This window comes from Giraffa tippelskirchi, chromosome 7, assembly GCF_054371585.1.
Source record: "Giraffa tippelskirchi isolate mGirTip1 chromosome 7, T2T-mGirTip1v1.2.pri, whole genome shotgun sequence".
Classification (NCBI taxonomy): Eukaryota; Metazoa; Chordata; class Mammalia; order Artiodactyla; family Giraffidae; genus Giraffa; species Giraffa tippelskirchi.
Genome location: NC_137281.1, coordinates 111,636,219 through 111,659,002, shown reverse-complemented (window position 1 = coordinate 111,659,002; position 22,784 = coordinate 111,636,219). Strand labels below are relative to the sequence as shown.

Genomic DNA, 22,784 nt, shown 5'->3' with positions numbered 1-22,784 from the left:
AACCATCTGTAGGTCACTTGACCTTGTTGACCTATTTTCTGCTATTTCTTTCTGTTACACAAATCTCCCCCACTTGAAACAGGAGTTTGTCTACGTTCCCAAGAAGCACAGATGACAGAAGGTTTTCCCATTAACCGTAATGGATGCTTTTAGAGCATCTGGCATCTCAGATGAGTATTTAGGGGAAAAAATGGGATACCTCTTGGGTGCTTCTCATCTTTATTTCATGCTCTCTCTCCTTCAGACCCATCCAATTGTTTGTGGGTGGCTGGGTGGGGGTGGTGGTGCTCTGCATTCCCTGTGTGTGTGTGTGTGTGTGTGTGTGTGTGCACGCTAAGTCGATTTAGTTGTGCCCAACTCCTTGCAGCCCTATGGACTGTTGTCCACCAGGCTCCTTGGTCGATGGGATTCTCCAGGCAAGAATACTGTAGTGGATTGCCACGCCCTCCTCCAGGGGATCTTCCCAATCCAGGAACTAAACCCACATCTCTTACATCTCCTGCACTGGCAGGCAGGTTCTTTACCACTAGTGCCACCTACATTCCCTGCTGCTGCTGCTGCTGCTAAATCACTTCAGTCGTGTCCGACTCTGTGCGACCCCATAGACGGCAGCCCACCAGGCTCCCCCATCCCTGGGATTCTCCAGGCAAGAACACTGGAGTGGGTTGCCATTTCCTTCTCCAATGCATGAGAGTGAAAAGTGAAAGTGAAGTCGCTCAGTCGTGTCCGACTCTTAGAGACCCCAGGGACTGCAGCCTACCAGGATCCTCCCTCCATGGGATTTTCCAGGCAAGAGTACTGGAGTGGGGTGCCATTGCCTTCTTCCTACATTCCCTAGTCATCTCCAAATGAAATCTATCCTCAAAACTGAAGGTGCTCTCTCAGTTTGTTCCATCCTCAACTTGCTGCTATGTAATGACCTAAAGGGGTGGGGTGGGGGGATGGGAGGGAGGCTCAAGAGAGAAGGGATATATGTATACATGTGACTGATCTACTTTGTTTTACAGCAGAAACTAACACAACATTGTAAAGCAACTATACTAAACAAACAAACAAAACTGAAGGTGCTGTGGATAGTTTTATGAATAGGAACAGGGAGAAAAAAAATCTGGCCTAAGTGATAACTTCTGCTTTTAAACCATTGATCCTTACCTTATCCCATGCCCCTTCTCTTTCACAAGCTCATCATAGAAACATAGAGAACTAAGGTAGTTATCTGAAAACAAGTTTTGTAAAACTCACCTAAATATTTTAGAGAAACTTTTTCCTACTCTGAGGATCCAGGCCATCTCCTTAGTTCTGTTTATTCTGTAGGTGAAGAGAGTACCATTGACTACTCCTCACACTCTGAGAAGGTAGGGCAGGTGAAAGTGCTGCGAGCCCATCAAAGTCAGCAGCCATGAATCCACTGGCCACTCACAGAGGTCCTCTACACCTGGGACTTCATGCTTTCCCTTTGCTAGCCATCATTCCAGGTTCTACTGGAGACTCCACATTTGATTCAAATTGTACTTCTTCCAAAAAGCCTTCTAAAATGAAGAAACCTTGCACATAAAACAGATGTTTCCCTCCACCATTCACAGATCCAGCGTGAACTTCCTTATCTTCCTTTTATGAATATGTTCCCTTCCCATCTTCCCTCCAGGAACATTTGTATGTCCACACTAATTCAACGATAAACGACAAGGAACAGATTTATTGGAGCATGTATTTCCTTCCTTCTTTTTTTTTTTTTTTTTAAGGTAAGAAGTGGATTTATTTAGAGAGAATCACATCCCACAGACAGAGTGTGGGCCATCACAGAAGACAAGAGGCCCTGAAATATGGTGTGGTTAGTTTTTATGGGCTAGGTAATTTCACAGGCTAACAAATAGGAGGATTATTTCAAATATTTTGGAGAAGGAGTGGACATTTCCAGGAATTGGGCCACTGCCCACTTTTCACCTTTTATGGTTGGCTTCAGAACTGTCATGGTGCTGGTGGGTGTGTCATTCAGCCTATGCTAAGGTATTACAATGAGTGTATAATGAAGCTCAAGGTCTACTGGAAATTGAATCTTTTGTCATCTTAGACCTATTTGGTTCTAACCAGTTTTTGTCATGTTGAAACATACATTTCTGCAACATTTCCAAATGTCTGAACATCCCCAAATGCTTGAACAGCAATAAATATCCCATAGTACCCCTTTAAACAGTCAACTCCAACTTTCTGATTTTATTTTCTTGGGCTCCAAAATCACTGCAGATGGTCACCGCAGCCATAAATTGAAAGACGTTTGCTCCTTGGAAGAAAAGCTATGACAAACCTGGACAGCATATTAAAAAGCAGAGATATTACTTTACCGACTAAGGTCCATATATGTTTTCCAGTAGTCATGTATGGATGTGAGAGTTGGACTATAAAGAAAGCTGAGCAACAAAGAATTGATGCTTCTGAAATGTTGTGTTGGAGAAGACACTTGAGAGTCCCTTGGACTGCAAGGAGATCCAACCAGTCCATCCTAAAGGAAATCAGTCCTGAATATTCATTGGAAGGACTAATGCTGAAGCTGAGACTCCAATACTTTGGCTACCTGATGTGAAGAACTGACTCATTTGAAAAGACCCTGATGCTGGGAAAGATTCAAGGTGGGAGGAGAAGGGGACAACAGAGGATGAGACGGTTGGATGGCATCACTGACTCGATGGACATGAGTTTGAGTAAACCCCAGGAGTTGGTGATGGACAGGGAAGCCTGGCATGATGCAGTTCATGGGATTGCAGAGTTGGACACAACTGACTGACTGAACTGAACTTTCTGATTTAATTCCAGTGTCACTGGATGTCTTTTTCTCCTTTCGTACTAATGAAATTCTTCTTTCTTCTTGCTAGTGGGAAAATTTTTCTGCTATTGTATTCTTTCCGGCCAGTACTCTGATTCTGTGAAGGCTAAACTTCAAGTTGTTATGGAAGAATCTGCCTTATTCCTCTATAGTCATACCTAAAATTAACCCACTTCCTTAGGTAAGATCTAAATTGCACACAGCAGTTATGGTTACCTGGGAACTAGAGAGTGGGGCTTTTTAGACCTAGGAGAGGACGTGTAAGATGTGGTTTGGCCTTCATTTGGAAGCAGCAAACATCACAGAGGTCGTGGTTACATGACAGGAAGGGCCAGGATAGTGAACACTGTGTTTTGGCTGAGTAACTTTGTACTATTATGTAATGAAGTACAAGCTCAGCCTTGCTTGAGTTTAAATAACCAGAGTCAACTGTTACAAGCTCTGGGATGGGAGGATAAACACAGGGAATTCTGTCCTCCATCCTCCCAAGCGTCAAGCCCACCATTCATTGGGAACATCTCCCTTTGGGCTATGAGAGAAACATCTTACAGATCGGAAACAAACAGAAGTTGTTTTCTAGATAGTTCTCTCAAAGAATGCGATGAAGTAAATTCTCCTAACTGCTGAAACCTTTGTGAACATTACGTATTTTAGAGCATCACCAGAGCAAACAGCAATGAATCTCAGCTAATTAGAGCCTTACTGAGTAATTGGGGATAGTTACATTTTCTAATAGTTGGAGTTTTATCCAAGCCAGCACATAAAATCAAAGGGGGTAGTTATCCTAAATCTTTGTTATGAAATATTTCTAAAATCATGATATATGTCTCTTCTTCTTAGAATATTTAGAATATAATTTGCTCTTTCCTGATGAAAAAACAGTACAAAATTATATGCTGTAATATTCTTAAAACCGTTTATATGACATTTTGCCGCAAAGCTAAATGCCCTAGTCTCTTGTCCCTTTTATAGTTTTTCCCTCTTTACCAGTTTTTTTTCTTCCATCCATAGACACATGCTACGTGTTATGAGGCCTTCCTTCTACTTATAATTAATATTTCCTCTTAGAATTAGCTATGTGCTTGGAACCCTACCAGATAATCAAACTTGTCAGAGGACTCATATAAAAACCAGTTATAATAGGATGTATTGGGTCTACAGGGATTTCCTCTGAGTCAAGCTCATGAGCTGTCGTGCTTGAACTTTGGGACTCTGTTTTGGCAACCAGAAGGCCTGTTTGCTTACTGCCTGAGTCCTCAGATAGTTCCTGATAGATGAAGTTGCAAAAGAACAGATTTATCATAGGCGAAGTACTGCTATAGCAGGAAGGCAAACAAAGTTATTGTAAGACCATGTTCTACAAGCTACCCAGAGAAAGTGTGTGCAGAGAATGTAACAATCACCTTCTGTTACTGGCATTAGGGCCTGATAATTACAGAAAGCTCATTCAGTTTATGAAAGTTTTTCAGACACTTCTCAATGCCTTCAAGTAGATATGTTTTAAGGAACAGCAAATTGATTTGATATTACTTTAGCAAGACAAATTTTATGCTCTCCCCAAATATTCCAAGCCAAATATATAGACTTTATAAATTCTGGCTACTGTCTTTTTCCCTTTGTTATAGATGGCATCACTGACTCAATGACATGAATCTGAGCAAACTCCAGGAGATAATGAAGGACAGGAGAGCCTGGCATGTTGCTGTCCATGGGTTGCAACGAGTCAGACACAACTTACCGACTGAACAACAACAACAACAACGTAGTAAAAAGCTACGTTGTTGATATTTTTTAAGGGCTCACTTAACTTATAACAAGAAGTCTATGAATGATTTGAATGTGTGGTTTGATTTCATTTTGAACTATGTCAACCAATCATCTGTCATTCATATATAGCAAAGCAAGAAGTTTATCAGAAGCAAGTCTTTTTGTCTTTATGTTTCCTATGAGACTAAATTTAAATCTCTCTAGAGAATCTGACTCACTTCTGAAGGAGATTTAGGTTGAAAATGATTATGCTGTTCATTTGCTCAGTCAAGTCCAACTCTTTGCGACCCCAAGAACCACAGCACGACAGGCTTCCCTGTCCTTCACTATCTCCTGGAGTCTGCTCACACTCATGTCCATTGAGTTGATGATGCCATCCAACCATCTCATTCCCTGTTGCCCCCTTCTCCTCTGTTAAAATGTACGTCACTTAAAAACACACAGTAACAGGAGTACTTAAAAAACTGTTTTTCTTTTCTTTGGGTTTCTGTTTTCAAGAGTGCTTTCTGAAACAATCAAAAATCATGTGCTCTAACCAGGGTCAAGTTGCTCCAGTCAAACCCTTAATATTTTATGAACACAGAAACTGAGCTGCCATTCCATTTTTTAAATGTTTATGCTTAACAACTGTATTCAAGTAGTTATCTTCCCTCTAATGTGGCTGCTTGGGCAATTTGTGGATTTGCCCTTAGCAGTGGCTGCTAATATTTAACTGTAATTTTAGACTAAATCTTTTTTCTTATTTAAAATTTACACAGGCTTACTGAACAGAATTTAGAAAATAAAGTATAAAAAAATGCTTTCACAGTCTTCACTCCTAGATATAATCAAGCTTTTAAATATGTGCATGCCTTTATGCATATATCTTCACATATACATTGTGATGGTGATATTTTAATATACGAGTGCTCCCATACACACGATTTTAATTTGAACTTTTTGAATATTAGAAAATACAAATATTTATAAATAATTGACACAATTGCAATTGTGATAAAAAGTGATAAAGAAAATTTTAAACTCTTTAACTTTGAAGTGAATACAATAATTTCACACAGTGTTGTTGATCCAGGAAAACTTAAGGAAGGTGCTTTAACCACAAGATGGCTCCTGAGGTTTTGGACTTCCTTCCATAGATTCCAAAGTGTAAAATACCAAAGCATTTTTTTTAAAGGGTCAAGTAAAACAGAAGGAAAGTAAATATAAGTCCAAAACTATATCCACAGAAACTGAAATTCTCCCCAAATGAACACAGAGCCAGTCTACCAAAGCAAATCCAAAATGAGGAAAGTATTCAAATATTCAGACAAAATTTCATTACTGAAAAAAAAACCACAATACTTGCTGAACACTTACTATGTGCAAGATGCTAACTATGCAAATACCAGGTGTGCCAGGCAACTTCCCAGCCCTTTTTGCTTCTCTGCCTAAATGGATATGCCCACCATTTTCCATGTGGGATTACACTCCCTTTATTTTGGCTTAAGTGTACATTTATTCTAATGGACAGAAGATATTAAACAGGCTTTGATTTAGAAGGTATCTCATTTCACTTCAAAATAAAGTCTGCTTTCTGTGGTGACCTAAATGGGAAGGAAACCCAAAAAAGATGGGATAGATGTAAGCATATAGTTGATTTACTTTGCTGTACAGCAGAAACTAACACAACATTGTAAAGCAACTATATCTCATTTAAAAAAAAAGAAATCTACCTTATGAGTTTGATAGGAAAATTTCATGAAATTTTATTTTAGCCCTTGTGTATATTTTCCATCTATGGTAGTGCTGAAGATCACAGGATTTCTGTTTTGCCACTTGTATAAATAGATCTTAGGAAAATTTCCTTAAGCTTCAGTTTCTTCATGTGTAGCATGGGGATCTTATTTTTTTTTGACAACACCTTTAATTCATGCTTTTCAAAGAATGATGCAGATGAAAAGTATTACCAATATTCAAGGTTTTTCTTAAAAATTCTTTGTAAATACAAATAACACATCACAAAGAGAGTTTTTTAATTGATATTTTCATACATTTTTTTCCCTCTTTACTGTATCCCATAACCTAGGGAAAAATGTAGAAAAAGTGGAAAAGTAAAAAAGAAAAATGAAAAATTAAGAGGGATATAGCCTCCAGAGCTTTTTTTTAAGTTTTAAAAACTTGACTTACAGGGGTCTTACCACTCCCTTCATTTCATGGTGTTCTAAAAACAAAATGAGATTGTACAGTGCTTGTGGGACAAAGGACTCTGAGTAAATGTAGGAAACTTGGCTTTCCAGAAGTTCAAATCATGGCTTTTCCTGTGTAGCGACATCACAGACATTGCTTATCAGAGAATGTGGGTTTTAACTCACTGTGGTTCACTCTGAGTTGTCACTGGGAAATTGATTCCAATATGGTGGATACACACATTGGTAAAGTGAACGTGTTAGTTGCGCAGTTGTGTCCGACTCTTTGAGACCTCCCATGGACTATAGCCCGCCAAGGTCCTCTGTCCATGGGATTTCGCAGGCAAGAATACTGGAATGGGCAGCCATTCCCTCCTCCAGGGGATCTTCCCAACCCAGGGATTGAACTCAGGTCTCCTGCATTGCAGGCAGATCCTCTACCATCTGAGCCAACAGAGAAGCCACATACATATTTATAACAGTGGCCTATATATTTATTCAACAGGGATCATGGCCCTCAGGATTGGGTGAAATGCTCTCATGGTATTTCATGGCCTTGGATCCGGCCTTCACTTGTCTTCTCATGTGCGACCCCCTACCAGCCTTCTAACTTAAGCCTGCTTGTCACCACACACTTCTTTCCTTTAGCCTGTGAATTATGTGTCCAGACAGTGACTCTGACTGTTGAGAAATGTGTATGCTTACAGTCAGTTCACAGCACAGCTACGGAGACATGGTTGAGAGGCTTAGGGGTCAGACAACCAAATGCAAATCCCGGTTCACAAATCCCTTGCACTATGTGGCCTCATGCGAGTCACTCTGACCTCTCCAATTCTCAGCTCCCCTCACCTGTAAGAGGGAAGTAACCACAGTTCCTACTTAGGGAGCTGTTAAAAGTGAAATGTAACCAAGCATGTGGACTACTAAGGCCAGGGCCTGGAAGATAGAAAAGATGCAATAAATGACAGCTTGTGCTGTTACTGTTGCTGACTTTATTCTAACGTAGTATCACAGCTGACCCTCCACCTAGGATCTTCTTCCGGAGCTGGTTTTTAACTTGCAGGGGTGATAACTTGCAGAGAATCATCCACACTCTATCATCCAGTTTCTTTTACTTCCACTTAGGAGAGAGCTTGCTAGGGTTAGGAGTACAATGGAGGCCTGCAAACAAATTGCTTTCTTGTGTTTGAAGTCTCCTGGGCTGTCATAAATCTGATCTTTTGGTCTCATTAGGACAATCCTCTAACCATGAAAGATAGGGGCCCACGGGAGCAAGTTATCTTCCACTTGCTGAACTTTCAACAGATGTACTGTTCAAATATATGTGGGAGAATGGGAACCAGAGAGGATTCTAGATTAAATAGTTTTCTCAAAGTAAAATAATGACTACTCTCAGGAAATTATAGCAGAGCCTACAAATACCGATGTTTAAATCACTCGATACCCAAATGACACATGAGTTAAAACCCTACTACCAGGGCAATAATAGCATCGTTATACATTTTTGTTTCAATCTTTGGGGCTTTTAATTTCAGCGCCACAACCAATTGCTTACAGACTGCTATGGGCAAGCAGTGTCCTCACCGTGAGCTCAGTGAATATTATCTGTTGTGTTCTACGAGTATCTTAGCAAAGAGACCAAGTGTTCCCAGAAACCTTAGTCTCTGCATTCATCCCCCAGAGCTTTGAAGAACACTGTCTTCTTCCCATGTGGACTGATTTCAAGGGGTAATAGAAGTTGCACAGAGGACACTACAATCAAAATTAGATAAAACTGGTAGATTCCGAAGAATTCTTCCATAAAGGTAAATTCCACAGAAAAGACACTGATCTTTTTTTTTTCTTTTTAAAGGAGCTGTTTCTTATAACCAGAAGCTCAAGAACTGTTGCTATTCAAACAGGATTGGTTTCAGACAGCGGTAGAAGTGGAAAAAATAATTTTGCAAATGTGACTCACAGTGTGCATGCTATATGCAAATCTATTTTTATGTATTCATTAGGCATTTGGAATACCTCACTGCTAAATAATGAAATATACTGCATTTGTCCAGTATCTTCCCATTTGTACCATATTTATATTTAGCCTTGAGCCTGAGCCTATGTTATTCAACAAACAACTCTGTCTCCTTCATAATGGATTTTCTTCAAATGAAATTGTTTCATGTTAAAATTAATAATAAAGGTAGTTTTTTAAAGCAATAGGCAGCAGGTGACAGCAACTTCTGAAAGCATAACCGAATGGGGATGACTTAATTATCAGCTATATCATCTACACAGAACCAGGATTGTAATAAAACTCAATTTGGCTCAAACACATATACCTATCATTCCTGTTTTTAAACAAAAATTAGCTAATTGTGATGTGACCTGAATTGAGAAAGTCAACACGTCCCTTTGAACAACCACTCAAACACTTAAAGAAAATAAATTGTCCTTGAATTCAGGCCAGGTATTTGATCTATTTATAAACACCACTTGCCTTCTGGCTTGAAAACAGAAGTTAAGACTGATATAAGTTTCTTGCCCACCTATCCCCTTGATGTTGGTAAACTGTTAAGTAAGCATTCGGGTAATATAATGTAAAGTTAATAACAGAGGTCTATAATTAACATATGCTCCTATACGCACTCTAAAAACAGGGTACCAAGGAAAAGTCTTCTTATTAGGCAATATGATCAAGAATTAATTGGTTAATGTCTATATAGCCCAACTATACATAAATAAACTGTATGATTATTATAATTATGAAGAATACAGTTCAAAATCCACTTCAAGTTCAAAGAATAGTAATTTATATGTCTAAGTATAGACGCAAATACTTAACTATGTAAAAACACTATTTTAATGCTATTTCAAATGTTTAATAAGTATTACTCATCTCTGAAGTTTTATATTTTTTTCTCTTAATAAAAGGTTAAGACCTTTAACCTTTGCAAAAGGTTGTGATGCAAAAATTTCACAATTCCCTTATTGCCATTAATAACATTATCTGAATGTTATTTTAATTTGGGGGGAAAGCTGGTCATAGGAAGGGAAGAGAGAAAGTTTGCCAGTTTGACAGAAACTGCTGCATTAGTCACAATGCATACTGGTGGATGGTCAAGAGGAAGGAGGTTTAAATTTACTGAAAGATAAGTTTACATGCAGGAAAGAACAATAAATAAAGTTGAGTTCCTAGTCTCCAAGTCTTATATATTTCTTGAAATGGAGAGATGACTAGATGAATAGATGGTAAGTTGTAAAGATCATAATAACATAAAACACCAAACCAGACTTTTTTTTGAGAGAGAATTCAGGAAGATTCTTTGTCACTTGATCTGGGCAATGAGTAATGAATATCACAGTTCAATAGACAACGAAAGTTGAGATGGGAGTGAGGGAAAAAGCCAGGTTGAGGTCCCTACATATACATGTGTGGTGTGTTCTAAGAAAGGGTGGAGAGAAGCTAATGTCTGGAAACTAGGTAGCCAGGTTGGTGAGACCTAATCTTAAGGGGGCTTGAACACTTTGCAAAAGAATGTGAACTTATTTTCTAAATCACTGGGAGTTTTCGAATGGAGCTAGTGGGCAGCCTCTTCAGATCCATGTATTAGAAGAGACTTTGTCTCATCTGCTCTATGTTCAATGGCATAAAGTTTATGAGTTTTAAATTTTGTTTTTAAAAGTTAATAGCCAGGGAATTTCAGTAAAAGCCCAGATCTCCAGTTTTTCTTGAAAAAAGCAAAAGACCTGGCGATGGTGGACTAGTTATTCTAAATGGTGACAGGTGGTCAGAGCCAAGGGAGGTGGCTCGCTCCAGATGGCACATGTGCTGTCCAGTGGCCCAGGTGCCTCTTATCTCTGCCACCCTCATATCACCTGCCCAGGGGCATTGAGCATTTGAGTCTGTGCCTTCCTTTTAAAGAGATGTCCTCTTTCAGCAGCACATGTATTTCTACCACTACAAGCAGCATGAATTAACTTTAATGAGTTAATTTACATTGATGATCTCTGGGTTCTTTGGGGCTCCTCCTGCCAGTGAGGTTTTCCATTTATACTTTTATTTAAAAGGGAAGATAAATACTTTAAAATAAAATGTACTTGGGTTGAAAAGGCAGATGTCATGTATGAGGGGCCCACAGTTCTGCTGCTGCTGCTGCTGCTAAGTCGCTTCAGTAGTGTCCGACTCTGTGCGACCCCATAGGTGGCAGCCCACCAGGCTCCCCCATCCCTGGGATTCTCCAGGCAAGAACACTGGAGTGGGTTGCCATTTCCTTCTCCAATGCATGAAAGTGAAAAGTGAAAGTGAAGTCGCTCAGTCGTGTCTGACTCTTCGCGACCCCATGGACTGCAGCCTACCAGGCTCCTCCGTCCATGGGATTTTCCAGGCAAGAGTACTGGAGTGGGGTGCCATTGCCTTCTCCATCCCCACAGTGAACACAGGGTAAAGGATATGCTCTGTGGCAGGATTTCTCAACCTCAGCACTACTGACATTTAGGGCTGGATAATTATTTATTTTGGGAAGCTGCCCTGGACATTGTGGAATGGTTAGCAGCATCCCTGGCCTCCACCCACTGGATGCTAGTAGTACTCTCCAGTTGTGATAATCAAACGAGTCTCCAGACATTGATAAATGTCCCCAAGGGTTAGAATCGCTCCCTTCTGAAAACTGTTGCTCTATAGGGAGGAAGGTTTCCAGGAAAATAGGCTCTGGATATAGGAGTTGGGACGATCTCCTGGAGGAGGGTATGGCAACTCACTCCAGTATTCTTGCCTAGAGAATCCCATGGACAGAGGACCCTGATGAGCTACAGTCCATAAAGTTGCTCAGCATCTGACACGACTGAAGCAACTCAGAACACACACACAGAGGAGTAGTGCTCTGCTGGGAAAGGGATAGGATGATGCCCTGTACCTCCTGCTGCTGCTTCTGCCTCTCTGCATCCTTCCGTTCTGCAGAGACAAAGCTTGCCCCAACCACTGGGAGGCAGAACAGCCAGGCAGCCTCAGCTAGTGATGCCAAAATTGGCTCCTCAGGCCCCTCCTACCTGCGAGAACGTTCAAACATCTCCAGGAGGTGGTGCAGCAGTGAGGGCTCCTCTTTCTATGCTCTTTATTACTGGGATAGTTGAGGGAAAGAAGACAAGAACTGACATGATTTACTCTCAAGACCCAAACCTCTCCATCCATATACCCTGGCCAAGTGTTAGAAAGCCTCTGAGGACAGAGGATGCCTCTTCACCCCAACAAGGTAGTGCGAGTCCACACTGGGTGTGACCAGGGAGAGCAGAGCTTACTGCGTTACCTCCTGGGAGAGGGCAGGTACAACCTTGGAACACATTTGACCACTTCCAGGGCCTCCCCGTCCTCCAAATCTAAGGCCTCCGACACAGAGCTCACTTATCTGAGAGCATCCTTCATGTTTCTGGGAATATAAGTTTATCTTGCATCTAAGCCTTTTCTGCCTATCAGCAACCTGTCAGGGTGATTTTGCATGCTTCCCCAGTATACATAAAAAGGAAGAGCTTCTTTTGCATGGGGGAAGAGCGGGCAACTTTTGAATGACAAAGCCAAGAAGTAGGTAAAAGTTGATGGGAGAGTTGTTATATTTTTCACATGGATTTCCCAGGTGGTGCTACTGGTAGAGCACCTGTTTGCCAATGCAGGAGACATAAGGGATGAAGGTACAATCCCTGGTTTGGAAAGAACCCTGGAGGAGGGCATGGCAACGCACTCCAGTATTCTTGCCTGGGAAATCCCATAGACAGAGGAACCTGGCGGGCTGTGGTCCACAGAGTCACAAAGAGTCAGACACGACTTAAATGACTTAGCATGCACACATGCATGGATTTCAGGTTGGACTGGTTCTGAACTAAGAAAAAAAATACTAAGATTATGACATTTCCTGGAGTATAAAACAGAGTGTAAAATAAGCTGATGATATGACTTACAAAATCAAACTTTTGTGGTTAGTGCTTTTCACACTTCCTTCTTTTGGCATATAGAATCTAATCTAATTTCTCTCTGGGGAGAAGTATTATACAGAGAAAATTGGTTGAATTAAATTAATCAATGAAAGTGGCTTGCTCATTGTGCCCTCCTTCTCAAAAGAAACCAAAGGCTCCATATTTTACATAATTCAAGTCTTCCCTTTAGCAAATAGGGAGTAGATACTCAATATGGTTTAACTCATGACAATAAGGATTCTGGTCCTCATGACAATTTGGGGAGGGGTGATGGGTAAAAGTAAAAACTGGACAACAGCAAAGAAAAATGACAATTGGTCTTCTCATTCAGTAAATAATAAGTAAATGAAATCTCAGGCACCTCCGCAAACAGATATCGTGTTGACAGTAACGACAGTCCAAAAGGATGAGCTGGCTTGAACAGGAGGAGGATGAACAATACAGGGGTAACAGAGGGACAAGGACAAGGAGGGTTTTGAGTAAGTTAAACCTACTGGTGACAAAGAAGAGATAGAGAGCAGGGCTGGCCAGCTGAAGCATCCTTTTATGCACAAATCAATAGAAGCTATTCAATCCAATATGGTTTGATTTAGCAGATATTAACTGCAGCTAAAGTGATGCAAATACGTCAGCGAGTGGAGAGTAAGAGAAACAGGAGAAACCCACACTGGCTAGAAAAGAAGAGAACAGAGACTGACTTTTAGAGACTAGATTAAAAGGATAGGAAAACGTAGAGGACAGTGAGAAGATGCGAGCATGACATCCTTAGACAGAAGGGAGGTGAAGTGGACAGATCCAGTGATCCTCTTCCGAGAAGAGAGAGAAGATAACTGAGCCTGGACCACAGGTCACACAAATACAGCACAGGCACTCAGTATTTGTTGCATAACTAGACATGAAAAGTTCCTTCCTTTCTGGATCTGATGACAGCTTACAATTTTAAGCAATATCAAATTAATAAGTTTTTGCCCTTTGGAGATGATTTTAAAACATCTATCTATTTAGAGAAATTTCTGTGAGCCTCATCTTGTACCCCTGATGCCACTCCTGTCATAGATTCAATTAGGGGGTCATGCTACAGTTGTTGGAACACTGGACTGACAGGCGGGAGACCAGGGTTCCAAAATTGGCTTTGCTGTGAAGTGTATGAGGCTGGGCCAGCCACTTAACCTTTTCGAGTTTCTGTTTCCTCTGGAGTAACAGGAGTGGCCCAGATCAGATAATGCTCAGGCTCAGGACCCTCTTGTGATCCTACGCATGCGATGATGTACATTACCATGTTAATCACGTCTTTTGCTCTGTTTCGCTCCTGCCTCCTAAGCCCAGAGTTGAATGGCAGATAAAAGTCATCTTTTCCACTCTCTCCTCATTTTGCCTGCTCGTGGCTTGTCAACAGTATTTTATATAATCAATGCTGGAAATGTTTACCCATCTGTATTATCTGAGGGTTGTTATTTACTGTTCCTGCTATTATTTTTTTCCCCCTGGGGAGGAATTTCGATGTGCCCCTTGCCAGGAGACCACAGCAAACAATGAGGATAGATTTTCACAATACTCAGCAGGAAGGGACAGAGTTCTGCTGGCTTCTCTGACACAGTCTGAACTCATTGTGATGGTGTATTTGAAGCGGTTTCCTGTGTTTTTCTGTGTTTTAAAACTAAATGAAAGCCCAGGGCTTCTCTGTAATGCTGCTGTTAGCTGGAATTAATTTTTGCTCCTTTTCTATGAAAACACAAATAATGACGCAAACGTGCGTTTTGATAAAAATAAGTGACCTTGTTACTAAAGAGTTAAACAGACCTATCACATCACTCATACAGCCCTTTATGATATAAGATTACTTCCAATAAACTCTTTGCAGATCTCTTAATGAAACACAATCAGTGAAAACAATTTTAGAAGAGAAGTAAGGAGATGCTGAGTCTACTTAACCTGCCACTAGCTTATCCTGGGCAGGGCATTTCATCTCCCAAGGACTTGCTGTGTAAAGTACAGATTGGACTAGTTGACTTTTGAAGTCGCTATGTGTCAAATATTCTATAAAATACCCAACTAGCCAAAGGACTGTTGTTTTTAGTTATGTCACTTTCCACGGTCAGAATTCTGCTTCCATCTGGGGAGTTATCAAAACTCATCAGAACACCATGCCAACTCCTAAACTGACCTCACTGCTTTTCTCATTAAAATGTAATAATCCATGCAAAATGGCAGAGTGTGAGTTATATAAATAGAATAATGCCCTAACTTACACATACCAGAGCATGCTGCATGGGTCATAAATTCCAGCACTCTGAGATGGGGAGAAGGAGGCTTCAGCTGTAAGTTCCATGCATGAGATTCCACAGATTCTGCAGAAAAGATGCTAAGTATACTCTCCGCTGTTTCTCAGTACCCATAATCTGAATTTGGGGGTTTACTTAAAATGACATAACGAAGTTGAGTAGCCTTAAATGTAGAAAGCAACTCAGTATAAAGTGGGTTTAAAGTGGATTCGCTGGTTGGAGAAAATGCTGGCCTGCATTTCACATGGCTCATACAGGGCAAGTGGGGAGAATGACTTCGAAATTTGTATGGTGACTGGAAGAACCCACGAGAAACCAATCACAAAATGGGCATGATACCTCACATTTGCAGATTCTACCACGGCTTTCCCAAACACTTGGATAATGTGAGCATGTTATCTAACCACCAGAAATGCAGGAAGTCTAACTCAAAGAATTTAATAAGCCCATGGCTATTACAGATAGCTGGACTATTCTGCCTTTAAAAATGGTAGCCAGGAAAAAAAGGGTGGCATGTAAGTTATACTCCTGCCCATTGTTTAAGAAAATCTATAAACAATAAAATTAAATTACATTATGGATAAACAACAAGGTCCTATGGTATAGCACAGGGAACTGTATTGAATATCCTGAGATAAAACCATTGCATCTGTGTTCAGTTGTGTCTGACTCTTTGTGACCCCACGGACAGTAGCCCGCAAGGCTCCTCTGTCCATGGAATTTTTCAGGCAAGAATACTGGAGTGGGTTGCCATTCCTACTCCAGGGGATCTTCATGAGCCAGGGGTCAAATCCGCATCTCTTGTGCCTCCTGCATTGGCAGGTGGATTCTTTACCGCTGGCACCAGCTAAACCATAATGGATAAGAATAGTACTTTTACAAAAGGATATACATATATGTGAATCACTTGCTATAGAGCAGACATCAACATAACATTGCAAGTCAACTATATGTCAATAAATATATACACTGAGTCACCTTAAAGAGACACTATATTATGAAGCACTCAGTGATGGGCCAAGCACCATAAAGGTATTATCTCATTTAGTCCTCAAAACAATCCACTGCGGGGGAGGTTAGTATTATCCCCACTGGCAGATGAGAGCTGAGAGAGGTCAGTAACCTGTTTTCAGGTCAGGGAGTCAAATTCCTCTCTTCTGGATGTGTCTGCCCAGTGCCAAGTGTTGATTTTGAATCCATGAAGGAAAACCAACCTGAGAGGGAGCTGGCAATGGTATTTACTGCTTCACAGTTTGGGCCTAAGTCCTGACTAACATGGATTCGATTACCAAGTGTATCTTTAAATAAACATGTGCTCCAGCCTCTTGAATTCAAACAGCAGGCTTCCATGTCACAATTACACTGGCTGTGACACGAGCCTAGCTGAGAGTGGATTTTTATTTTAACAAGCTTGAGTAGGTGCACGCGTGTGGGCTGAGCTTTTTGCTTGCTAGTCAATACTTGAAAGCGGGCTCCAACCTTTAATTTAAGCATTCGCTTGTAGCACCAACAGGGCTACAGGGTTTCCAGTATCAAAGACACGCTCCTCCATCCTTTCATGGCCCTACTTCTGTAAGCAGCGTGATTGAACTGCGGCACCACAGAACCTTGTTTTCCCTCCTCCCGGCAGCACAAACACTGCTGCCCCATTCATCTTGGCGACATCATAATGAAGTCCCCAAATCAATTTCTAACAAGCAAAGTGCAAAAATCCACCAAAGGAGTCTTGTGGCAGATGCCTTTCATATATCAACAGCTCACGAGAGGTGAAGTGCCTACACAGAAACCCAAATTGTACCATAGAAGTGTCTTTTGCTACCTCCGAAAAGTGTTGTTTTTTTTTTTTTATTACTTCACTGAAATGATTAAGAGAAAGGAAGATACTGAGAACATCTGATTGTTCCTAATGATTCCATGTGCCTTAAAAATGCTGGGTGACCTCCCTCCGTGGTTTACCATCACCGGTTTTAAGAGAACAACCCCCCTAGAGCGACAGCTGGGGCCTTTCTTGGTCTGAACCCCACCACCTCCTCTAGCTGCTTTGTCTCCTGCAGTCCCTGCAGGCCACTCAAGTACCTGCCACCCCCAAACTCACCTCCTTCGCTGTATTGCCTTTGAGAATTTTCACAAGCTCTACCCTTTGTTGGAAATACCTTCCTTCGCTTTATAGCTCAGCTAAGCCTCGGCCTCCTACAGAAAGCTGCTCCTGACTCAGTCTGATTCTGGCTGCTCCTGTGTGCTTCCAACAACCCCCACCCCCCACCCCCCCGTTACTCCAGTCTGGCAATTACACTGCATCACGATTTTCTTTCCACCTTGGGTTCTCACTGGCCTGTGAGCTCCTTGAAGGCAGGACTCCATCATCCCTTCTCTCTGCTTCTAGCGCTTTGTACTGCCACACAGTAGATGCTCAATGAATACCTGTGCAAATTTTGCCTACCTGCCACTCAACCAAAGTGCTCTGAAGGAGCTCACAACCCCAGTTTGCTGGAAACCCAAGTCCAGAGTCTGGAACCATGTATCTCTGTGAGACCTCCTTGGTGCTGTGCTGTTGGGTCAGAGTAGCAAAGAGGTTCAATGCATGGGCTCAGGAGTCAGATAGGCTTGACCTCCAAAGGCTGCTACGTGCTAGCTCTGTGGTTGTGGGTAGGGTGCCCTACCTCCAAGGGGGCATGAAAGGCTCACAGGGGCATGAAATGTGGGAATCCATTTCACACAGCTTGGCACAGAGGAACCACTTTAAAAAATGACAGGCCGAGGACATGTATTACTGTTCATAGTGGCAGGGCTTGGTTGGTGTAGAATTAAAAACCTCTTAGGCTGTATGATGAGAAATACCATTGGAGTCAGACTTCCATCAGCCCCTATCTGACCAGCTCACATAACTCATGTCTTTGGGCACAAGCAAAGGCCCCTGTTAAAATGCCAGCGTGCGTCAGCTGAGATCAGATGGGATGAAGTCATTACCCTGACTTTAAATTTGTGTACACAGTGTGTCCCATTCCCCCATGTGAATATGTTGTGGATGGTATTATTTATCATAATGTTTGTTCACTGTCTATGATGGGCCAAGCACCTCTTATAGTGAAACATTGTAGAAAGCACCTTGGACGTGTTACTTTCTACTTTCCAAAACCCACGAGGTTCATGTTATTATTTTTTAATTTTACAGTTGATATAATTGAGGTATATGTGTAAAATAGAAAGCTAATGGGAAGCTGCTATATAACACAGTGAGCCCAGTCTGGATCTCTGTAATGATCTAGAGGGGTGGTGTTGGGAGGGAGGCTCAAGAGGGAGGGGGTATATACATATACTTATGCTGATTCATGCTATTGTATGGCAGAAACCAACACAACATTGTAAAGCAATTGTCTGCCAGCTTTAAAAAACAACAACTGAGGTTTAGAGAGGTTATATGATTTGCCTAAGATCTTTCAGCAAGCATGGCATGCAATATTACTGGGACTTAAACTTTCTACTTGGAAAAATTTCCAAATCCATCCATGCTGTTATACTTATGCCAAATTTCTTATATTCCTTCTTTATTCATTTCCCTCATATCACCTGGAAGACCTGGGAGAGAATGGGATACAAGACGGAAACACTGAGTTTAAGGAGAGGGAAGAGGAGGTGGTCTGGAAAGAGGCACCACTGGTCTTTAAGTGCTGGAGGGCAGGGGCAAGTTTGCCCTTGGCTCGGCGGAGCCTGGTGGGCTGCCGTCTATGGGGTGGCACAGAGTCGGACACGACTGAAGCGACTTAGCAGCAGCAGCAGCAGCTAAGCTAGGTGACCATTGGGAGCACTGAGAAAACAGATGATACACTTTGAAAACACAGCCAGTGGGCTCAGCCCATCCTTACCCAAAACCAGACCCTTTAGCGAAGAGCTAACAATACGAACCGTATCAACTGATTCACTTTCTCCTCCTATCTTCCTCCTGGATCATTCAAAAGCCAACATTAGAAAAAAAGAAAAGGAAAGAATAATGTAAAGGTGGCTACTGTGATACAGTTATGACTCTGTACACATATGTGAAGTCTACAAATGCCATTAGTTCTCCTTGCATCAGGTCACAGATTCAGTCTTCTGTTTATGAAGTGGTGGTATGAAGGAATTGAGAATAAACAAAATGTGTGTTAAATCAGAGTGAAAAATCCCAAAGCTTCGAGTCTCGAGAATATGTTCAGTACTGTGAGCATTTTATTTACAAAAGGGTACTCAGAATGCCCCCACCTTTTAGTAAGCTTTTTATCGAAGTGCAACACACACAGAAATAGGCCCGACTCACAAATGTAAGCTTGATGAATTTTCACAGTAAACACTCTCAGATCAAGAAAAAAAAAAAATGCCTTTTGGGGTTTTTAGTTTTTCTAGGCCTGGGTCAAAACTACTGACTAATGCAAAACTAAACATATAAAATTTATGATTTTAAGTTAAGTTAGCAGGAAAATGTTAGAAATTGAATAACCTACAATGCCTATGAAGGGCCATTTTACTTCAGAGAGAATTAATTATCTCAGAGATTTGGAGGCAATTTTGTTTTCTCTGTAACCATGAGTAGGCCTGCAGTTGAATCTCTAGCCCTTCCGAGAGAGGTGAGGACTTGGCCTTCCCCACAGCTTTTCTAAGGAAGACAGGATGCTATCTCGGTTTCCTTCCCCTCCACTCCCATCCTTCCCTCACGTTATCACTGTGTGTTGTTCTGAAGTGAGGTCACCTTACTCTCCTGCTCCTCTCAGCCCTCCGATTTTGAGCAGATCCAAGAGGAAATGAGGATCTTTCTCCTGGCCAGGCTCGCTCTGGACCATTGCAGAACCTCTATTTACACGTGTTTCAGCTTAACCTTTAATTGGTTAATAAAACCATGATGGGAGTGAGGTATCCTGATTCCTCTGACACTGAGCTGGCTCTAGGGGCACCAATTCCTCTCTTAGCTGCAGGAGTGAGAAGAAAGACCCTGGCAATGCAAATCTGTCAAAATGCCTTTGCTCCCAGTCAACTGACCATCTGCTGAAATGAAACCAAATGGAGCCAAGACCTGTGTGCCCCTTATCTGATAACAACAAAGAGGCCGATGGCCCAACAACAGAGGGCCGTGTCCATGTTTACCTGTTTGATGCCAACAAAACGATTATAAAATTAAGAACAAGCATTTGGTCATTGCTTTCTAATTATTTTTCACAAGAAGTTTCAGGGAAGGTCGGACTTTCCTATAGTTCATCAGTATAATGGAACTGATTCTGCCAAGTGCATCTGAAGTCAGTTGAAGGCTCAGCCTTCTTGTCACACTCTAGGTGCCAATGGCTATCTGGGCAGAACTCTTCTCTCTTGGAGGGGATCTGTGGGACTGGTGAACCTCAAAGGAAGGTACACATCACTTGAGGAGTGGCAGAATCTTGCAAGTTTTCCACCTCTACACACAGCAATAAAATTCTCCAAAGCACTCATATTAATGACCAACATCTCACATCTACCAGGATTTGAGATCCTTCCGAAGTTGTACTCATTGTACAAAATTTTTTTTTTTGCATATTTTTATTAAAACAAAAGAGAGAGAGAGAAGAAAAAGGCCACCATAAGCAATGGCTGTCCACAGCCAATAAAAAGGAAAATATTATAAATAAATGAGGATTAGAAAATTTGTTCTTGAATTTACATCTGAAAGTGCTTTGTTTGATATATAATCTGGGGTTTGTCTGCTAAATTCTGCCTAAATATAAAGTCCATCTCTATTGTTACTTTGTGCTTTGTCACAAAATCTTTTATGCCTCTTAAATTGTAGAGAACAGTTTTTAAACTCTGGCTGTCTGGATCATTTCATGCTCTTACAAGAGCTTTTGTTTATGTGGGCTAAATATCAATACCATATAATAAATTAAAACTGAAAACACTGAACAATATGTATCTATAATTAATTTGAAAATAACAATAATAAACTTGTTACATATTGACACAGGTGTTTTTATGAAAAATAGATATTTACCAAACAAAAGGTTAGTAAAAAATGCCATTATTTTTGCATCTTTAATTTCTGGCTTAAATAACCCAGGTATATTCTCATATCTGCTTCTACATTGGATTTGTTATGTTCCTTTGGTTGAAGTAGATGAAGAAAATCTGCCCTCACATAGATATGAAGGTGGAAAAGGGAGGAGCATTTTAATAGTCTTTTCAGGTAACTCTGGATTTTCTGCTTTGATACTATACCAAAACTCAACAAGTGGCAGTTTCTTAAAGGTTAGTTGAAATATGGAAACTGAAACTATATCAGTAATTTTCTATACCCTCTATTAAATTCAAATACATTGGTATATTTTGTACTTTGAATGATCTTTTATATCTATCCATATTTTTATAATAGCATGCATTGGTCCTTTGGATTCTTTTCCATCTGAGTCACCAGGGAAGCCTGTGAAAGTATCAGTATTAGATAATGAGTTACATAGCTCTTTTAGATGCTGACATGTTACATTACCTTATTTCATTACTCAAATGGAATTATATCCAATAATCACATTTATTGATATCACCATCTACATTAACAGAAAACTCTACATATCAGGATACTGGCAAGTTCATGGTGTTGGATAAAGGTGTTCCAAAATTCGAATATTTGCCTGAAAGTTTATATCTACTGGTAAAAGATACTGTCAACTATTTTTCTTGAGGGCTTCCCTGGTGGTTCAGTTGTAAAGAATCTGCCTGCCAATGTAAGAGACGTGGGTTTGATCCCTGAGTCGGGAAGATCCCCTGGAAGAGAAACTAGCAACCCACTCCAGTATCCTTGCCTGGAAAATCCCATGGACACAGGAGCCAAGCGGTTTACAGGCCATAGAATCGCAAGAGAGTCAGACATAACTTAAGGACTAAACAACAAACATTTTTCTTGAAATGATGGGCTTATTCAATTCATTTCTGAGAAAATGTAGGACATGTATGTAAGTCAGAGAACTGTAGTCAGTTGTTCTAATAAGAAAATGGCCCGGGGTCGCCTGCATTGCAGGCGGATTCTTTACCAACTGAGCTATCAGTGAAGCCCTTAAAAAAATGGCATTCCACCAAAAAAGCAGTGAGTTCAGTTTTTCTTTTTTTTTTTTAAATCTTTTGGCCATGCCAAAAGGGCACGTGGGGATCCTAGATCCTGGACCAGAGATTGAACCCGATCTCCTGGCATTGGCAAGGTGGAGTCTTAACCACTGGACCACCAGGGAAGTCCGAACTCAGCTCTTAACTCAAATAGTGGCATAAGTACTTTTCCCTGGAGAACAACATCCTTCTTCGGTGAGGAGCAGAAGTACTCACTGTGCACTTCCCATTTCGTCAAAAAGACTTGTACTCAAGGGTCAAAATTTAATAAGCTTAATAATTTTTACTGCTTCATCAGGACAGCCTCAAATGAACTTGGTAATGTTTCGTTACCAGAGAGTCCACAGTAATAGTGAAAATGACAACTGCCTTGATTCCTGCAAAGGCACCAAGGGTTTTACCTGCCTTGGCACTATCAATGCAAATGGCCAGTACAGTCAAAAGGGCAAATAATGTCTTAGTGTTATTATGCAAAGAGTTTTAATCTCTTGGAACCTCTGAAAAGACCTTGGGGACCCCCAGGGGTACCCGGATCACACGTGGAGGACCACTGCTGTAGAGGATAGCATTGGTATAAATCCACTCTCTAATCCGCTCAATGCTCATGTCCTTGTGGGGTTCACAGAAAGAAGATTTAAAAGGTTTATTTCTGTCTCCACATTCCTGCCCTCCCCTCCCCCCCCCTCCCCCCCCGCTTAAAAAAAATTACATTGT

The 22,784-nt window shown here is 41.1% G+C and overlaps 1 protein-coding gene and 1 long non-coding RNA gene across 6 annotated transcripts in view; one reads left to right on the top strand and one right to left on the bottom strand.

The window, feature by feature from the left end:
- RORA (RAR related orphan receptor A) overlaps positions 1-22,784 on the bottom strand; it is a 796,368-nt gene that overhangs the window by 72,179 nt on the left and 701,405 nt on the right. The gene's annotated exons all lie outside the window — the stretch shown is intronic.
- LOC145512876 (uncharacterized) lies at positions 8,586-17,136 on the top strand. Its single transcript, XR_014058887.1, has 3 exons — positions 8,586-11,120; positions 12,363-12,471; positions 14,986-17,136. It is a non-coding gene; the product is annotated as an uncharacterized LOC145512876 (long non-coding RNA).